The 19,786-nt window shown below is 40.0% G+C and overlaps 1 protein-coding gene across 1 annotated transcript in view; it reads left to right on the top strand.

Moving 5' to 3' along the window:
- LOC149246656 (PH, RCC1 and FYVE domains-containing protein 1-like) overlaps window positions 1-19,786 on the top strand; it is a 149,932-nt gene that overhangs the window by 110,970 nt on the left and 19,176 nt on the right.

Raw genomic sequence — 19,786 nt, 5'->3', positions numbered from 1 at the left:
AATATAGTAAATTTTGTGCACAAAACATATATGAATGACATTTCCAATCCATGTAAGTTATAAAACCACAGTTTGTGCACAAATTCATAAGATCATCTCATAAAATACGATAATACAACATTTGATTCCATGATCAAATTGATAAATGGTACTGAGTTCAACAACTATTAATGAACAATAAACCAAATAACTCAGTCTCATAGTATAATCAGAAAAACAAAATAGACAATGTTTACAATTTAGTCTCAAGTCTCACACATGACTAGGAGGACGCCTAGAATAAGCTCTCAAGGAGCTAGTTTCAACACCACTGCTAGATTGAAGCAAAAACTGTGTTGTAGGTGTATTTGGTGTTTACTTTTGAGATAATGGCACACTGGAGAGATCCTAAGTCTCTTCATCAAGCCAACTCGAATCATCAGTGGGAGAATCATTCTCCAAGACCCATTCATAGTCTAATAGATCAATCTTATCGAAAAATATTGGATCCAGATCCTATGGCCACAATTGTTTTGTGAGTAGCCAAAGGTTGTAGTAGATGAAGACCAACTTCTCTAGCCACCCATGCTCCAAGCTGTTGCTCTTCTTGATGTGGATGTGCTCAAACATTGATCAATTGTGTTTACGAGCTGAAGCATTGCAGGCTCACTTAAAATTCTGAGTGCTAATTTTTGTAGTTGTGGTGTCTCAGAGCCATAATTTATCCACCAATGTATTGTTATATAAAAAACAAAGAATACAAGTTTTGCAATGCCAAATATGAAAAAAATATGGAAATTTATAGCATAATGATTTACAAACTGAATCTTATTCGACATTTTCTTGTCCTCGAGTCATCGGGTTAAACTAAATCCAGAAATGCCAGATGATTCCTTGTACTCTAGATATCGGTGTCGATTCAATATTTATGATAAGAATTTGTTAGATGTCGAAGAAATTTTTTAGGGCGGGACACTTGGAAAGTTGGAATAGGCAGGTAGGACACTTGGAATTCAGTAGGTAGGCTTCAAAAACAAAAAGAAAATAGCGTGATTGATGACTTACATGAAGGATTAAGCCTGAGACCTCATTCACAATGACATAGCAACCCTTGGCCTCCTTATAGTCACAGGACATAGCAACCCTTTAATGATGAGCTAAACCTCCTCACTGTCACAATGCTAGCCCCCTAATGAACAAGTTGCTCAAATTTTTTGTAATATACAAGGGCCTGTCATAGGTGGATGGAAATTTCTGCAACTCCAACCCTGCCATACCATACAATTTCTAGCCACCGGATCAAAATTTTCATCTTAAAATTCATGCATAACTTCTCCAATACATGGAGATGGATGGAAAATTTGTGCATTTTTTGCATCAGAAATCTACACCCTATGCTGGAAAAAATATGCACAAAACTCATATGACATCGCTGAAAATGCCGCAACAAATCCTTTTTAGGATTATAGTACATGGTTACAAAATATATGCACCAGTATCTTTGTAAGGCTGCCCAAAATCTTCATCATAAATAGAGACATATGGCTGGAAAATATCATGCAAATCTTGTGAGACATCAAGGTGAGACATCCCATCAGCAAGTATGATAAAATTTGGAAAGTAACCTCCAATGTGGACACCATCCTCAAATCAAGTGAGTCGATCCATGATACAAGGCCCCAACATGTGTAATTTGGATAGCACTCAACTATCTCCATGAAAAGTAGTGACGGCCATGTTTAATCTAACAATATGCCTCGGCATGTGTGCATGATAATCCTGAAAGTGGCACATATGGACCTATAAAACATGAATAGTGGATCCAAGTAAGAGTAAGTCGAAATATTCCATGAACCCATATGCCAAGTCATCAAGAGCCCCACCAACTTGTCAAGGAGAAGGATGACCTCATCAAAACATGCATGAAGTGAATATGTGTGTACATATCTCCAAATGTGGCATAGGAAGGGAGCTCTCAAGGTGATGTTTGTTACCCACCAAAATGGGTGACCCCACAGTAGGAATTTTTTCTTCTACATTTGACAGTGAGACGACCAACAACCCCTGCCAACCACCATTGGACAATGATATGCCATGTACCTCTCACCATTTGAAATTACACTTGGATGAAGGTGGGCTGCTATTCAAAAGGTACTTTGATCATTTTGCAATCGAGTTTGTTTTGGGAATTTAGTATGAATGATGGGGTGATTTGGGATATTGACAAACCATGAATGATGGGTGTTAGATTCCTTAAAACCAGTAAACTGATTCACAATTTTCTAAGTGTAAAAACCCAGAAACACAAATAACTGATATTCTGGAAGGTTAAATCACAAATACACTGAGTTTTCTAACTTAACATGCATAACAGAAAAACAAATCAAAAGACAAACACATCAACACATAGAACACAAGATATACCCAGGAAACCCCAACTCCGGCGAAAACCTGCGACGTTGTGTGTCTTTATTATTTTCTTCAGCAAAGGATTTTCCTCTGAGAATTATTACAAGGGAGAAACTACCCTTTTATCACAAAAACAACTGATCAACCTTCCGAAGATGAATCAGTGCCCTTGCCTGCACACTGGATCTGCAAAATCCCTACACAGATTAGTAAAACTGCGAACATGTGCAAGTGGAAATCTTCACTCTTGCGCACACGTGCAAATGGTATGACTGCGTTGGGTTTGTAAGAGCTTGATCCTCACTTTATTTCTTCTCTGATCCTGTATCAAGGCGATCTGTTGAAACCCTCGACTCTTCCTTATGATCTAACACATTGCTTGTGCTCAACTGACTTGTCACTAAATCACTCCATCTCTTATAATTTTGATTTCAACCCTAATCTCCCTCTCAATGGCTGAGATTAAATTGTGATCAATGGCAGAGATTAAATCATAAGTTAACTTAGCAATTTTTAATTTTTCCTATGTCTAATTTTAGGAAATAGTTGAATAAATTAACATTATGCTAAATTGGCAGTCTAATGGGTTCTTTTTCTAGTCTTAGTGCTTAGACAAGCAGAACCCTTACTTCTGTACTCTAATCAACACACCCTATTAGAGAGGAAAGTGTTTTGCCCTACACCCAACTTCTCTTTGAGGTATACAAATCTGGTTCCTGGCAACGCCTTCGTTAGAATGTTTGCTATTGGCTCCTCTGTTGGTACGTACTGGAGTGAAACTATACCTCTTTGAACAATATCTCTGATGTGGTTATAACGCATGTCAATGTGCTTAGAAGTTAGAACAATCATGAAAAGCTGGATTTTCGGGGAGCTTGATGCAGCTCTGATTGTCACGGTGTATCACTGTAGGCTCCAATTATGTCTTGAACAAACCCACAAGAAGCTTCCTTAATCAAATAGCTTCGCATCTTACCAAACTGGAAACCATGTACTCAGCTTCGGCTGAGCTTAATGCGACTGATCTCTGCTTCCTGCTGAACCAAGAAACCACTGCTGATCCAACAATGAATGTGCAACCTGATGTGCTCTTCATGTCTGTGGAGCTCCCTGCCCAATCTACATCAGTGAAGCCCTCAAGGTCTAACTCATCACCCTGTCTATACCACAATCGATGCTCTACTGTCCCCCTGAGATATCTCAAGACGTGCTATGCAACAATCCAATGTGCTCTAGTAGGCTCGACCAAAATCTGACTCAAAGAGTTGATTTAAAACATATGTTTGGTCGCATGTTCACCAAATACATCAGTGACCCAATCCTTTGTCAGTAAAGGGTAGGATCTACTTGTCTCCGATTTGGATGTATCTACCTTCCTCCAGTTTGTGACTAGAGGCGTGGTCATGGGCCTGCAACCCTGCGTGTAAAACATCCTTAGAATCTGCAGAGCGAACTTGCTGTGTCCTAAGAAGATGTCCCCATCACCTTGCCAAACCTACAGCCCAAGGAAATAGTGCATCAACCCCATATCCTTCATCTGAGATCTTGCACTCTTGGATGAGCTTGTCTACGCCTATTAACATCATATCACCCATGTTTTGCACTAGAATAAGCGGCTCACCTCCAACAACAATGTAGCAAATGTTGGGGTCCGCTTCACTCTTGGTGAAGCCCAATCCCTAAAGGTAACTGTCTATTCAAGCATACCATTCCCACAGAGCCTGCTTGAGCCTATATAAGGCTCTCTTGAGTCTGCAATCGTGTCCCTCTGCTGCACCTCTCAAATCCCTCTAACTGCTCAACGTAAATATCCTCTTCAACAACCCCATTGAGGAAGGCTGTCTTCATGTCCATCTGGTGGATCTTCCATATCGTCTGTGTTGCAATAGATGCAAACACCCTGATAGATGAAACCCTGGCAACTAGGGCCAAAGTCTTGTCATTGTTAATTCCCTCTATCTGCGAGAACCCCTTGGCCACAAATCTTTCTTTGTACTTCTCGATACTCCCATCAACTACATGCTTGATCTTGTAGATCCAGTGAGAGGCTACCGCATATTTTCCTTATGGCCTCGACACCACTTCCCAGACATCATTCTCATGATGGAGGCATACTCCTCCACCGTGGCATCTATCCACGTCTATTGAGTGGTTTCCTCCTGATCGTGGGAAGGCTTGACATCCAACAACTCTGCTATAAGCACCATATATCCTGCGTACCTCTGTGGTCGTCTACTCCATTGAACTGATGTACCAAGAGCACCAAATTGCTCCTATGCCTCCTAGATCAACTGATCTTCCCATCTCGCTCTCCTCCTAGTGTTGGGAGTCGCTGCCTGAGTGGGCTCCACTCTCCTCCAATTGCATGCCCCTCTCGTCCTCATCCTGGCCATGCACAATCGCGGTTTGAGGTACTGGATGAGCCTCTTGTCCTTATCTTGCCCATGCATAGTTTTGGTTTGAGCCTCCTGCTTGGGAGCTTGCTCCTCCTCCTGCGTTGTAGTCTACTCATGCTCTAAGGACTTTTTCAAGGCCCTATCTATTGAGAAGCCAAGATGTAGGCATATTAGGGTTGATTTCTCTTTCATGGTAATTATTTATGAGTGTTTGTTGGCATTTTATTATTATATTATGTTCTTCTTCATCAAGCAATTACCAAAATGTACATGAAAATCACAAAGAAACAAAAGAACAAAAGATGTAGGCTCTCCAAGCCAGGGCCAAAACCCCACAAGGGGGAAACCCCATAAAATTCCTCTTTTTATAGAATTAGATCAAAGTGAGATATCCAAGACCCAAGACCAAGACAAAGACTGCCACACAGACCCAAGTCAACCCTCCATCAATTCATCTTCACCAAGTCAAAGTCAACAAATTCAATGCTGGTCAAACATCTGAATTTTGGCCAATCCATGAAATTTCGACTCCTTGAAATCTTGACCCTGTAATTTTAGGTCTGTAATACTGCAAAAGCTGCCTCAAGAACTTGCACGTGTGGATAGAAAACTAGGGAAGAAAAATGCACTTTTTCTCTCCTTTAACTTCTCGCTTTCTCTCCTTTGACTTTGCTGAAATTCTTCTTCTTCTGTACATAAATCAAAACGGATGATGGATGATCAAATGAGGTCAAAGTCTCTTGTATATATAGCTATCTAAATGGCTGAATGGGTGCCTCTTCTAGGTTGACATGTTTTGGAGGGTTTGTTACCCACCATTTTGTGGGTGATATCCTTGGGATAACTTTTCTTCTCCAAGATGGTCCTGAGCCAGTAGCCAACAACCCCTTGCAGCCACCAAACAGCTCGTTGTGCCACTTCTCCACCACCTGAGCTAGCCATGTGGCCCATCACCCATCTGCCATGATCGTATGTTTGAAGGTGGGCCTCCCGAACCTAAAAGTATGCCTTGTCATTTGGTAATTGAGTATTGTAGTTTGCTTATCATGGACACTTATGGGCATGGATTAATGGGGGGATTTGGCAGAAAGAATGGGCTAGGTTTGTGCTCTTGTCCCCTAGATCCCTTTGGATGTTAACCTTGGATTCTAGTCATGTGGGATCTCTTTTACTAAACCTTCGACTTCAAGGATTGTATTACATGGGAAACCCTGATTTTGGTTGCGTGGTCCAACTCCCTCATCCATATATATTACTCCCATTCCACTCATTATAACCCCTTTCATCATTTCTCTCACCTGGGTCCACATTCATCCATTGGGTCCACATAGGGTCAGCTTTCCCCTTCCCCTTGCCCATACCTTGGGTTAGGCTTGGAATCATGCCCCAAAGGTTGATGCAGCTGAAAAGAAAATTAAAAGCATAATTGGCCACATTCAACAAGAAAATGTACCATAGAATGCAAAAGTTGGCCGGGACAAACACATTTATCACGTGGGTAAAATCCAATGCATGAGTTCTACCTCATTCCTTTTTCCATCACTCTGGTTCCTACAGGCCCTAGATGAGCCTCCTTTATCGTTTAGGAACCCATGATTGCCCCAACCCCTGGTGGGCAATGAACCACCCTACCTTATAAGGGGTATCCACTGCCACATCTCACACATCATGCTCTCACCCCTTGAGCCTCGAGCAGTTAATTAAAGAAAAATCATAGAAGGAAAAAGACATAAAGAAGGGTGGAAAAATCAAGGTCAGGGCACCTCATGTACCACGATTTCTCCCTCCTATACTATATATACCCAAAGGTGGGCTTCCCTTTCGCTAGCTACCCTTGTACCCCAGCATGTGGCCAAGGGCTACTCCTTTTCATTCCCTACTCCATTCATCTCTTTACCACATGCCACCACCTTTTAAAGGATGTACCTTGGACATATTATCCCCTTTAGAAGTAGAAACCACCCAATGGGATACTTGGTTAACCCCATTTGGAGCTTGGAGACATTAGCATGTGCCAAAGTCCATTATGGAAGGGCATGCTGTTATGAAGTCCCTACCTGTTGTCCATGGTTTGTAAGCTCTTTTACTCGATTTTCTTGATGACTTGTTGTACTAGAAGGCTAGGGGACGATTTGGATCTTATGCTGGATTGTAGGTGGTCTTCATCTTGGGTTTGGTCTCCCTATGCGGGGTCCTAATCCTCCAGAGGGATACATTGGCACATGTAGGGTGTGTGTTGAGAGCCATGGGCCTCCACAGCAAGTAGACAACACTACATGGATCCCCAGAGATATTCAAAGATTGCTCGAGATTCACCTATTGGACAAGGATGATGCACCTGGTTCACCTTTTCCCAACAAGCCCCATAGTTGTACCATGCACTTAGAAGATGACCGAGGACTCATGTTGACGTGGCATCACTTACACCATCATTTGAGCCCTTACAGATGGTCTATAGGCATCTTCGACTTACTTGGAGATCAATGAGATCACTTGTGTGATTTCTCTTGATTACAAACTGCTTGTGAGTATCTTTTACTTCATTAGATTAGGAAATTCTCTTTGATTAAGTTATTAGTGTTCTTCTTCATCAAACAACTACGAATGCATAAATATAAATACACAAGAGACATAGAATGTAGGCTATGAGTTAGGGCTAAAACCTCACTCTTTGAGAGGAAAACCCGCACAAATTCTTCTTATAGAGATTCCAATTGATGAATACCAAGCCCAAGACCCTTAACCTATTAGCCACTCCAAGACCAAGACACTAGTTCTCTTGACTGCCTTCTCTTCTTCTCTTCCTCTTCGATATCCTTAGCATTGGGACACTTGTCACCATCGAGATCTTCTTACTGTCTTCATATTAAGTTCTTCTTTCTGTGAGACTTCCTTGATGTCATGGCATCAATCTCTTTACCTTGATATAATACTGATATCCTTCCTTAGCACTAAGACCTTAAAATGAGGTTTTACTGTAATATGTTGTAGCTCCTCCATAATCATGACATCGAATTGTACTTCGCGTCACTGTACTTCACATCATTGTAGTCTTCTGGTCACTGTGCTTTGGTTACCCAAATTCAAAGGGATCCAAGTTCCCTAGACTGTGATGACATCCGAACTTTCTTGTTGTATCTATCCACCCAAAACAGAGATCCGAATTTTCTTGTCGTATCTATTCACCCAAAACAGAGATCCGAACTTACCTGTTGACTATAATAGAGGTCCGAACTTATCACTGTTACATCCATCCGAAAGTCTTAGAGGTGTCACTGAACTGTTGACTGTAGTTTATCACTAAAACTTTAGAGAATTCGAACTTCTGTGTCTTCATAATGTGGAGACCTTGCCCACCTATTTATAGTGGTTTGTCCCATATATTAAGTTGACATGACATCTCGAATAGATGTGTCTCCATATAAGCTAAGCCGACATGAGTTTCTTATGCATCTTGAGGCCGACATCAAGAGGAGGACTAGTGCTTGTCGTTGGAGGGATTTCTAAACATTTTATAGACTCATAATCATATTTATATCCCCAAGAAGGGTTCTTCATACATGACATTGACTGTTTGACTCTAATGACAAATCCTAAGTTTCTAAATGGGAGCCATCTAAATAAAATCTCTTGCTCCTGAAGCCCATGAAGCAAGGCATTACCAAAAAAAATTATTCTCTTCATTTCATCATTTACAAAAATCATAATTACATGTAATTATGAAGACTGAACCTAGTTACACTTTTCAACACTCCCTCTTAACTAGGGAGGTATTCATAATGGGATTTGGTCATTCTCAATCTGAAGAATTTCTCATAAGAAGAGTTAGATAGGTAACTCAACTGTATAGCATCATATCAAGCAACATTGTCACATAGCAAGGGCTTGACTAACAACTCTATCCACATGATCAGAGCACAATGCTGACGAGACCAATGATTCATAAACACCATAATCATTGTCTCTCAAGGTACATACTCCACCCGGGTGTTCACAGAGTATGACCTACTTTGTATTATTGTTATCTTGGGTAGCTAGTCCTCAAAGAATATCGGTCAACTACGACTACTCTTATCTTGGATGCCCTATCTCATCCTCAAAGAGCATCAGATGCCAGATGTTTACCCAATCCTCCATTCTGTCTTCCCAGGTGAAGACCAAAATGATGTGTATATCTCTCCCTCTCAATTAAGGAGGACATATCAATTCCAATAAAGGAATGTACTTATTCCGACAGAAGGAATGTATCTAAGCTCCTTCTTGGCTCAGGAATTTCAGGCTCCCTCTTAATTAGGGACTTACAGTGGTTCCTCAACCAGCTGCTTGAAGAGATCCTTCCTTCGATGTCATGATTTTCTTTGTCAAGGAGTCTTCATCTTTTGTGGCTTCTAAATAGGGTATAGATCATTTGTCACTTTCATCCATGGGTCAGTCATGTCATTATTCCTTTCATCAGAAAGTGATCCATTAGTCTTCATTTGGACTTGCTTCATGTCATGCTTCTTCCCTTGGCAGACCTGCATAAATCCATCCAGGTATTTGTTCAAAAATAAGAAATGAACACTTAAATCAAAATTACCTTTGTGATGGTCTTTCATCATGACATCTCCCAGTGTGCATCAACATCCTGCATACACGTTGACATATCTCCCAAAGATATCTATTGTTAAGGGTCTCAATCTTTTTCAGACTTCCATCAGAGTCTTCGTATCTTTTCGAGAAATTTCCTACTCAAATCTTCTTGGTCTTTCGGAGGTTGATTGCCTTTACCATGTTTGCATATCTCACAATCTCTTCCCTCCTTTATTCACACATTTCATTCCCAGGAGCTTCCGTTCAGAGTTTCTCAATTGTAGTCAACTACCTCATACTTCATATGAGGACATATTATGTTGATTTCATCTAGTGTGACCCATGCCTTCTGGCAAACCTTTCATAGGAGGAGATTCCTTTCCTTTGATCATGCTTCTCAAATCGAGTAGTGATCCATGTTACCTGCAACCATACAACATGACTTTATAATATTGAATACAAGCATACATATCTCATTTACCTTTAGGCCATCTAGGCTTCTAACAGTAGCTTGGCTTCTTTCAACAACTTGCTTGATTGAAAAGAGCTTCAATCCCTTGATCTACTTCATATGTCATCATCCCATGAATTCCACATGTTGGAGTTCTTGATGAAACACTTGCTTCCGCTCTAGATCGGTGAATCCTCTGTTGAGGATTCCATCAAAGAATCTTGAGGATCTTGCATATCCCTATCCAACAGATGTTTCCTTTTGACTTGATGTATGATGAGACTTGTCCTAGATCAATATGACTTCTTCCCCTTTCTTATGTTTCCAATGAGGTTCTCAAGATCTATATCCTTCATAGTTGACTGTTAGACATCTTTCATGTTTCATATGGTGATGTCACGAGCTTAGACTTCTAATGCTTTTCCTCTTCCTTGGACTTCCTCCTTTCTATCTTCCTCCACTTTTTCGATGAAATGGACTTCCTCTCTATCTTCCTTGTCATCGCCCTTTTTTAAGCTTAGGAAAACCTTTTCCTGTATAGCATTGATTCTTAGCTATGTGCTTCTTTCCTTTCCACAAATGTCTAAATACTTTTTGCCCTCAACTTGTCTTCTTCTATCTTGCATAGAACCCACAAGTTGTTGAATGGGATAGCCTTCTTATCCTCATAGACATTTGTTACCTTGTTCATCAGTTAGTGCATTTAGAACGATGAGGATTATCTTTCCCAGATCTTGCATTGAGATCTTATGAAGATAACCCTTAACCCTTTGATACCTTCAATTTGTGTAGATCAGATCTAAGTGATGTCGTCACCTTCTTTATTGCATCTTCAGAGAATAATTCTCCTAGTTTATCATGTATCTCTTAGATATCTCTAATCCTGCTATATAGGGATGAGGGATCTTTGACTAATTTCATAAGAATCTCTTGAGCCCTTTGATCCCTTTCCATGTATTCAGAGGAGACCTTTCCATTGATATGTTCAATGACTTCTTTTTCTTCGAGGAGTATGTCCATTCTCCTTTATCCATGCAAGGAATTTCGATGACCCAACCAACTTATAGATCTCCTTGCAAAACGAAGTCATTTTACCAAATTTGATTATTGAATGAAAGATACTTACTTGACAAGTGAAGATGAAATCTTCAACTTGATTTCTTTGATGATGGTTGAAGAAGATGTATTAATGCTCCTTTTGGATGATCTTCTTCCAAATGAAAAACCCTTCTTCAATAAAGGAGATTGCTCCTTTTATGATGTCAACGCCTTTAGATCTAGCTTCCTTTGTTAATGGTAATTGATGAGAATGTTTTGATGCTTCCTTGGATGATCTTCTTCAAGGATAAGGAGGGGATCCTTGCTGCAATGATAAGGAGCTTGCCTTATTGCTTTTGAAGATGATAATAATGCCTTCTCGCCTTCAAGATACTTTGACTTCTTTAGTAGTGAATGAGTGGAAATTAGAAATGCGTCTAGAGTTTAAACTTTCTTCAAGATGATGTGATCTTCGTCTTCAAAGTACTTCGAGCTACCTTGCTTTGTAGATAACTTGATGAGGGCCTTTGTAGTCTTTTGATGATGACTATAGGATCCAACACTTTTGTTGGTGTAGACTTCTAGTTGCCTTGATTTGTAGATCTATTCACCTTGAGTAGAAATAAGGTTTTGGCCTCGATTATTCGATGATCCCAAGACTTCTTCTGAAGTAGACTTCCTCCTTTGATCTAGGGTTTGATTCTTCAATGTAAATCCTTTGCTTTGATCCCTTCCTAGAAACTCGATCATTGAGTGTCTCTTTGATTAGATGCCCTTTGTTAGGTCCCTATACTACTAGTGTAACCCCTTGTTGTTATTAGTACAACCCCCTTATTATATTGTTGTGTCCATGTAGTCCCCATATTGTAATTATTGTGCCCCATAGAAGCCCACTATTGTTATTATTGTGCCCTTAGATTATTATTGTTATGTCGGCTATGATTATATTATGACCCCTTAGACTCCTATATGTAGAAAGGAGGTCTTGTCATTTGTATCATCCAATAATTGTTCATTTATGTAATGTAAAAGAGGTTGCCCCCTCGAAGAGGCTTATTTCTAAGGCGTTCATCTATCTTTTTTATCTTTTTGTGAGCTGGTTTCCTAACATTTGGTATTAGAGCTTTGGATTCTAGGGTTTCACTGCTCCAAACAGGTCATTGTGCCATTTTCGCTATAACTTTTTTTTTGCGACGTTTCAGAATCTACAAAAAAAACCCATTTGAGAAGAAATTGGTCTGAAACTCCGCTCCGAATCTTAGATCTTGTCTCGCTATATTTTCGGAGATATAATCTGAGGAAGTTAGGGTTTTTGTAGACCCCCGAATTACATTCCAAACAGGTCACCTTGGGAAAATCGTCATAACTTTTGTTCTGAGCATCAGATTGAAATTTCGTAAGAAGTTATAGAAAGAGGATTGCCTGTAGTTTTCTGTATATCAGTTTCAGGTACTAAGGTTGAAACAGTGAGATGTGGCACGTTGTACAAGTTCGCTCTACTGAACTAGTCTATAATCAGGTCACCGTGGGAGATTTGGCATAACTCTTTCTTGGATAATCAAATTCTGATCAAACTTGCGGGGTTAGAAAGAGAACTCAGAGAGCTACTGCAGGAAGAAATTTTAGAACTTGGAGATCTGAAATTACAGAGTTACAGTCGTTTCAAGATCGAGCTCCTAAAATCAAGAAAAATCGAGATGAGGAAGTTTGATGGCAAGGATTCGGTAAATTGGATACTACAGATGGAGAAATATTTTGATTTACATGGTGTACCACTGTTACAAAAGATATGTATTGCATCTTCATATTTAGAACAAGATCAATTTTTATGGTATAAAGGGCTTTGTTCTCGTAAACCACTTGTTACGTGGTCAATTTTCACGGAGGAAATTATAGCACATTATGAAGATACAAAGAGCAACACCTCCTTTAGAGAAACACCACAACAATTGGAAGAAAAAAGAGAAAAAGGGCTTTGTTACAAAGTGGAAAGAAAAGTTATGGCAACAAGGAAGTCTACCTCTCACAACTATAAAGATGTAAGTGTTGTTTCTCCTAGCCTTCCACAATCTACAAGGGTTACACCACAAAAATTGGAAGAAAAGAGAGAAAAAGGGCTTTGTTACAATTGTGATAACAAATACACTAAAGGTCATAAGTGTGCTGAGAAGAAATTATTTTACATAGATTATGAAGAGGAGAAGGAAAATGATCAAGAAACATCAAAAGAAGAGGATATACACCAGGAACGAACCCCAGAGAAAGAAGAAATGAATCCGACCATATCTTGTAAAGAATTGGAAAGAATTACCACTACTCAAACTCTCAAGATAGAAGGACATATCAAGAAGAAAAAGGTTCAAGAAGTGAAAGATCACATCGAGAAAGAAGAAATGAATCCTAGCATATCTTGTAATGCATTGGCCGGAATTACCACTTTTCAAACTATCAAGATAGAAAGACACATCAAGAAGTGAAAGATCACATCGAGCATCAAGAAATGAATCCGACCATATCTCGTAATGCATTGGAAGAAATTACCACTTGAACTATCAAGATAGAAGGACATATCAAGAAGAAAAAGATTCAAGCAGTGAAAGATCAAATCAAGAATCAACAAGTTCTCCAACTTTTAAAGGATAACGCCACTTTGGTGCAGAATCGAATGAAACAAGAGGTAGATCAACATCGCAGTGAAAGAAGTTTTGATGTAGGCGATTGGGTATTTTTACGGCTACATCTCAAGCAAGATATTGATGAGAAGGAAACATTGGCAATACTACATGCACTTAAGAAATGGCGACCTTACCTAATGGGAAGACACTTCAAGGTAAAACTGGATCATGATAGTCTAAAATACTTTTTAGAACAAAGATTATCTTTAGAAGAAAAGAAAAAATGGGTCACAAATATGTTGGGTTATGATTTTGAAATCATCTACAAAAACGGGAAGCCAAATGTTGTTGCAGATGCACTCTCAAGAAAGGATGAGGATGTGGAAGCATTGTTTTGTGTTATTTCTATTATCCAACCAGATTGGATAAACGAAGCAAGGGATGAATGGAGAATGATGAAGAAGTGTCGCCACTCATTCACAAGTTGTAGAAAATCCTAGTTCAAACAATATTGCCAGAACTTGACGAGGAAGGAAAAATCATATTGGAACCTGGAGCAGTCACAGAAACAAGAACTCAACAGTTGTGAAATCGATCAATTTCAGAGTATCTCATCAAGTGGAAGAACTTACTCGCTGAAGATTCCACATGGGAGGACAAGAATTTTATATAGAAGCATCAAGAACTACTCAAGCGTTGAGGACAACACTTTTTGAAGGAGAGGGGCATGTTAAGTCCCTATACTACTAGTGTAACCCCTTATTGTTATTAGTACAACCCCCTTATTATATTGTTGTGCCCATGTAGTCCCCATATTGTTATTATTGTGCCCCATAAAAGCCCACTATTGTTATTATTGTGTCCTTAGATTATTATTGTTATGTTGGCTATGATTATATTCTGACCCCTTAGACTCCTATATATAGAGAGGAGGTCTTGTCATTTGTATCATCCAAGAATTGTTCATTTGTGTAATGTAAAGGAGGTTGCCCCCTCGAAGAGGTTTATTTCTAAGGTGTTCATTTATCTTTTCTATCTTTTTGTGAGCTGGTTTCATAACACCCTTCCTTAACTGTCACCTTAGCTCTGATACCATGTTGAGAAATCCAGGGCAGTAGACTTAGGTGATTTCTCTTGATTAATAACTGCTTGTGAGTATCTTTTACTTCATTAGATTAGGATTTTCTCTTTGATTAAGTTATTAGCGGTCTTCTTCATCAAACAACTACTAATGCATAAATATAAATACACAAGAGGCACAGAATGTAGGCTATGAACCAGGGCCAACACCTCTCACACTTTGAGAGGAAAACCCACACAAATTCCTCTTATAGAGATTCCAATTGACGAATACCAAGACCAATACCCTTGACCTATTAGCCACTCCAAGACCAAGACACTAGTTCTCTTGACTATCTTCTCTTCTTCTCTTCCTCTTCGATCTCCTTAGCATTTGGACACTTGTCACCACCGAGATCTTCTTACTGTCTGCATATCAAGATCTTCTTTATGTGAGACCTCCTTTTTGTCATGGCATCAATCTCTTTCCCTTGAGACAGTATTGATATCCATCCTTAGCACTGAGACCTTAAACAAAGGTTTTACTGTAATATGTTGCAGCTCCTCCATAATCATCACATCGAACTTTACTTTGCATCACTGTAGTCTTTTGGTCACTGTGCTTTGGTTACCCAAATTCAGAGGGATCCAAATTCCCTAGACTGTAATGACACCCAAACTTTCTTGTTGTATTTGTCCACCCAAAACATAGATCCAAATTTTCTTGTTGTATCTATTCACCCAAAACAGAGATCTGAACTTACTTGTCGACTGTAATAGAGGTCTGAACTTATCACTGTTACATCCATCTGAAAATCTCAGAGGTGTCACTGAACTGTTGACTATAGTTCATCACCGAAACTTCAGAGAATCTGAACTTCTGTGTCTTCATAATGCGGAGACCCTGCCCACCTATTTATATTGGTTTGTCCCATATATTAAGCTGACATGACATCTTGAATAGATGTGTCTCCATATAAGTTGAGCCGACATGAGTTTCTTATGCATCTTGAGGCCGACATCAAGGGGAGGATTAGTGGCTGTCGTTGGAGGGATTTCTAGACATTTTATAGACACATATACATTGTTATATCCCCAAGAAGGGTTCTTCATACATGACATTAACTCTTTGACCCTAATGACAAATCCTAAGGCTCTCAATGGGAGTCTTCTAAATAAAATCTCTTGCTCATGAAACCCATGAAGCAAGGCATTACAAAAATAATTTTATTCTCTTCATTTTGTCATTTACAAAAATCATAATTACACGTCATTATGAAGACCGAACCTAGTTAAACTTTTCAATACTTGAGGCCTCCTTGACTGAGAAACAAAGTCCTTTCTCATCATTCTCCTAGACTCCATTCTCCCCAAGGGATTAGGCACTGGTTTACCAATAGGTGGTCACTCAAATAACCATTTTTCTTCACCTTTCCCTCTTCATTCTAGGTCTAGCCACGCTGGGCCAACTAGGGCATCACTTTCTCGACAAAGTAGCCATAGAAAAAGTTCGATCTCCTAGCCTCTACTGCATTGGTGTGTCCTCAAGATCTCCTCCAAATTTGAAGAAATTTCGACAGTCTCCCAAGCCCTATCTCTAAGATCAAACTTTGCCCTAGTGTTCCCTAGGCTAGTACCTCATAGGATCAATTTGAAACTTCTAAATGAAAACTCTGGTTTTGATCCTTCCACCTTCCTTGTTTGGGTTAAGATCATCATTGGTTGCTAAACTCCCTCCCCTTAACCTAGGCTGGGTCCACTTGGTCTCGTGTGGTCCGATACCTTTGAAAAGTTAATTCTTCAAGAACCACTTGGGAAACTAGGTTCAATAAGGATTTTAGGGATTGGGAAACTCCTTTGCAAGACACTTTCCTTAAACGTAGCCCTTAAATCCTCGCCTCCTTATCCTAGAAAGCTTTGTACCTTGCTTGAAGAGCAAGTAAGCTCCATTCTTAACCCCCTTCTAGGAAAAGGATCATTAAGGTCACTTCACATCCATTTGTTGATTTATCTTTCACAAGTGACTTTCCATATACTGGGTCTCCTCCCATCGATGAAAGTCCGTAAAGAGTAGGGAGTCTTAATTGAGGTGACAATGGGCTAAGTCTCCACTCTTTCCCTTGACCTAGCAGTTGTCCCTTTTAGGCCCCCTGCTAGTTTGAGCAGTAACATTTTCAAGTCATTGTCGGGGACACGAAATGTGTGTTCTGTTCCCCATACGACACATTGACATAACATTATTGGGGACTCCATTGGAAGAACGAAGCCCTAATTCTTCATTGAACTTAAAGGTCGATGCTTGTAGGGTGAAGCAAGCATTTTTCTGGGCATCTTTAAATTCACCCCTGGCGACTCGTACACGTTTTTCATGTATATTTCAAATAGGTTGTCTTTCTTTGATAAATTTCTCGCTTTGGACATTGCTAGCATCCCTGGGCATCTTAATCATGTCGCGGGAAGGATGGTACGTGGGGTGCTTGTGTTTGATGGTGATCCATTCTCCGCAATTGACCATGTAGAAAGATTTAATGCACATGCTTCGAGAGAGAAGGTTGTTCACCAATATGTCCTTATGTTATTGTTCATGGGATCTCTCGGTGGTCATAACTCATGGCTGCATGATCATGAACCTAGGAGCATTTCGTCTATTGATGAGTTCTTTGATGGCTTTGTTAGACACTTTCGAGAACACCATGCATTAAGCATCCAAGAGGAATCCTTCGTCGAGCATCATCAAGACATTGAGAATCTAAGTAATGAGCAGGAAGACGAGTCCTCCTCAGGTCCACATGATGAAAAGAATGATTTTGAGGACACATGTGTTGGCAAGAGTAAGTCTATGGAAAGTGAAGTTGAGACTAACCTTACCTTTCTCAAGGATAGTACTCCCGATGGCTCTCCTTTTGAGAACCTTGAGGAAGGTGATAGCATTAACCCCTTAGAAGACGACATTGGAGATATTTCCATATTGAAAAAGAGAAATGGGAAGTTGTTGGCCCTCAACTTGACTGTGCTCCCATTTATAACACCGACAAGGAGGATGAGGTTGAGAGTGGTCCTCCCTTTCTCCCAAGCATTATTTATGAGGAAATATCCATCAATACCCTTGGGAAGGAGAATTATGACTTTCCCTTGCATGAAAAGGAGCAATTGAAGATGATTGATTCTCCTTTTTGGGAAGACCCTATCTTTGATACCAATAGTGATAGGATTGATAAGGCCCTTGCTCAGACCTACCTTCCTTATGATTGTGGTAGTATATTCAAATCACTTGAGCCTCTAGAGTAGGAAAAGGGTCCCATTGAGACCTCACCTTCCCCTTTGCCCTTTTCTATTGTTCATCGTCCGAAGTCTTCATCGAGTGATTCCCTCACCCCTTGTCATATGATCTCAAGTGACCATGAACCCTTTCCCCCTTTCGAGTATAGTGTCAAGGAAGAGCCTCTCATTGATTATACTTTACCTCCTTGGACACAACCCCAAGGGTCTTGATCACTCAAAGACCTCCTCTCTGCAATGTGACCATCACCTTGAGTGACCTATTTATTGCACCCCTTCCTTTCCTTGCCCTTCGTTCCCCTCTTGTCACGACCTTGTGGCATCTACAAAGCATGATATTATAAACAATGATCGTGCTAGGGAGTTGTTGAGAGCGATCTTTCATTCCACCATTGCGTACTTGGAGGGAAAGCCCTGCACTTCTAGATTGACTCGTACTCCTTCTCCTAGAGCTTCCTTTTACCTCGAATGGAGATCATATTTTCCCACCTCCCACCGACTTCATCCTCCATACAAATGTATCACCATTTGCTTCAGGAATTGCTACATGAGTAGTCATACTGGCAGTTATATGTATATTGATATGATGATATGTTGGTTTCACTGGCCATATGATTACACTTAGCATTAGCATTATTATATGCATGTTAGGGTAGGATGCATTGCACGCTGATTTTTGCATTAGAACTAATGACATATGATATTTCTCATGATAGATTTGTTGCGTTTAGATTTAAAAACTGCATTTACTTCTATGAGTCGATTTTGTGGGTCTAATCCAAGCATGTGCGATCATGAGACAATGCGAAAGCATGCCGCCTCGTGTTTTTCATCTATTATATTTGCAGGTAATAGGTCTACTTTTGATTTGGGGTAGCATCGGATGTGCTCTAGCCACGAAAATTGGTGGAGAGGCCAAGGCACATGAGATATCCAATACCCAGAAAGGGTTTGGGCAAATTCTAAACAGTTTGGGAGATAAATAATTAATCAGTGTTCCACGGGGACTCCCCCCCCCCCCCCTTTAGGTATCTAGTTTCCTCGCTCCCCCGCGCTTCGGGGACTTGGGGAAGAGTAGGGGACGTTTCCCCACGCTCCCAAAATGGAGGAAACTCAGGGGGACGTGCCAGGGAAAAGTTTCCCTTCCCTGAGGGGACGTTTCCCCACGCTCCCAAAAAAATGGCCTTGCTTATAGTTTATGATTTAATAGACCTAAAGTGGTACAAAGCTACTCATGTTCTGTATGGGGATAACGTCTTGTGCTGTCTTTTGGTTTCAAAGAGCGTTATTTTAGAGGGTCAGTATCATGGAAATTTGTTGGACCATATAGCACATACATGAATTTTCCCTTTTAAAACTTCTCCTTTTTTTCTCAAGTGATGGCTGGATTACAGTGGGGAGATAACTGGAGTGACATGCAAAGAATATGAGACATTCAGTTTGTGTTTTTAATTTGCATGACATTTGACATACAAACTATGGAAGCAGCACCTATGTCATGTGGGAAATAATTGGGTGGACTATAGACTAACATGCGTTTACTGCAACCATGACAAAATACTATGGGCAACAAGAAATCTCAGGAACTGTCGTTATATATGAATTTATACAGTTACAAAATTTACACAGAGCACAGTTGCTCAGCTTGAATTCTCAGGTCTAAAAATTATTTTCACCCCTGAAATACACTGCTAGTTTGAAGTTTGAACTGCATGGCATTGCTCTAATAAGGTAGACAAATTATCCATGCCATCGTTGGTCACCCAAGTTGGTTCGCAGATGGTCATCCTGCAGTCAATGTCATTTGATAGTAAACTGTCAGAAACTCTTTCATGTGATCTTCTCATCTCTCCTGGAACTAAAACTCTTCTTTTAGCATATGGTGTACTGTCTATATTATATATAATATAACAAACTTTCTAGCTGTTGGATCCAATACCGCTGGACAACCCATTGTAGTTGCCCCTTCTACTGCCAATGCAGTGTTC

Source organism: Pinus tabuliformis, chromosome 7 (assembly GCF_031772625.1).
Source record: "Pinus tabuliformis cultivar Carrire ecotype Pingquan chromosome 7, CPIR1, whole genome shotgun sequence".
In the NCBI taxonomy this organism is placed as follows: Eukaryota; Viridiplantae; Streptophyta; class Pinopsida; order Pinales; family Pinaceae; genus Pinus; species Pinus tabuliformis.
Note: the sequence above shows the minus strand (reverse complement) of the source record. Positions and strands in the feature narration are given on the sequence as shown.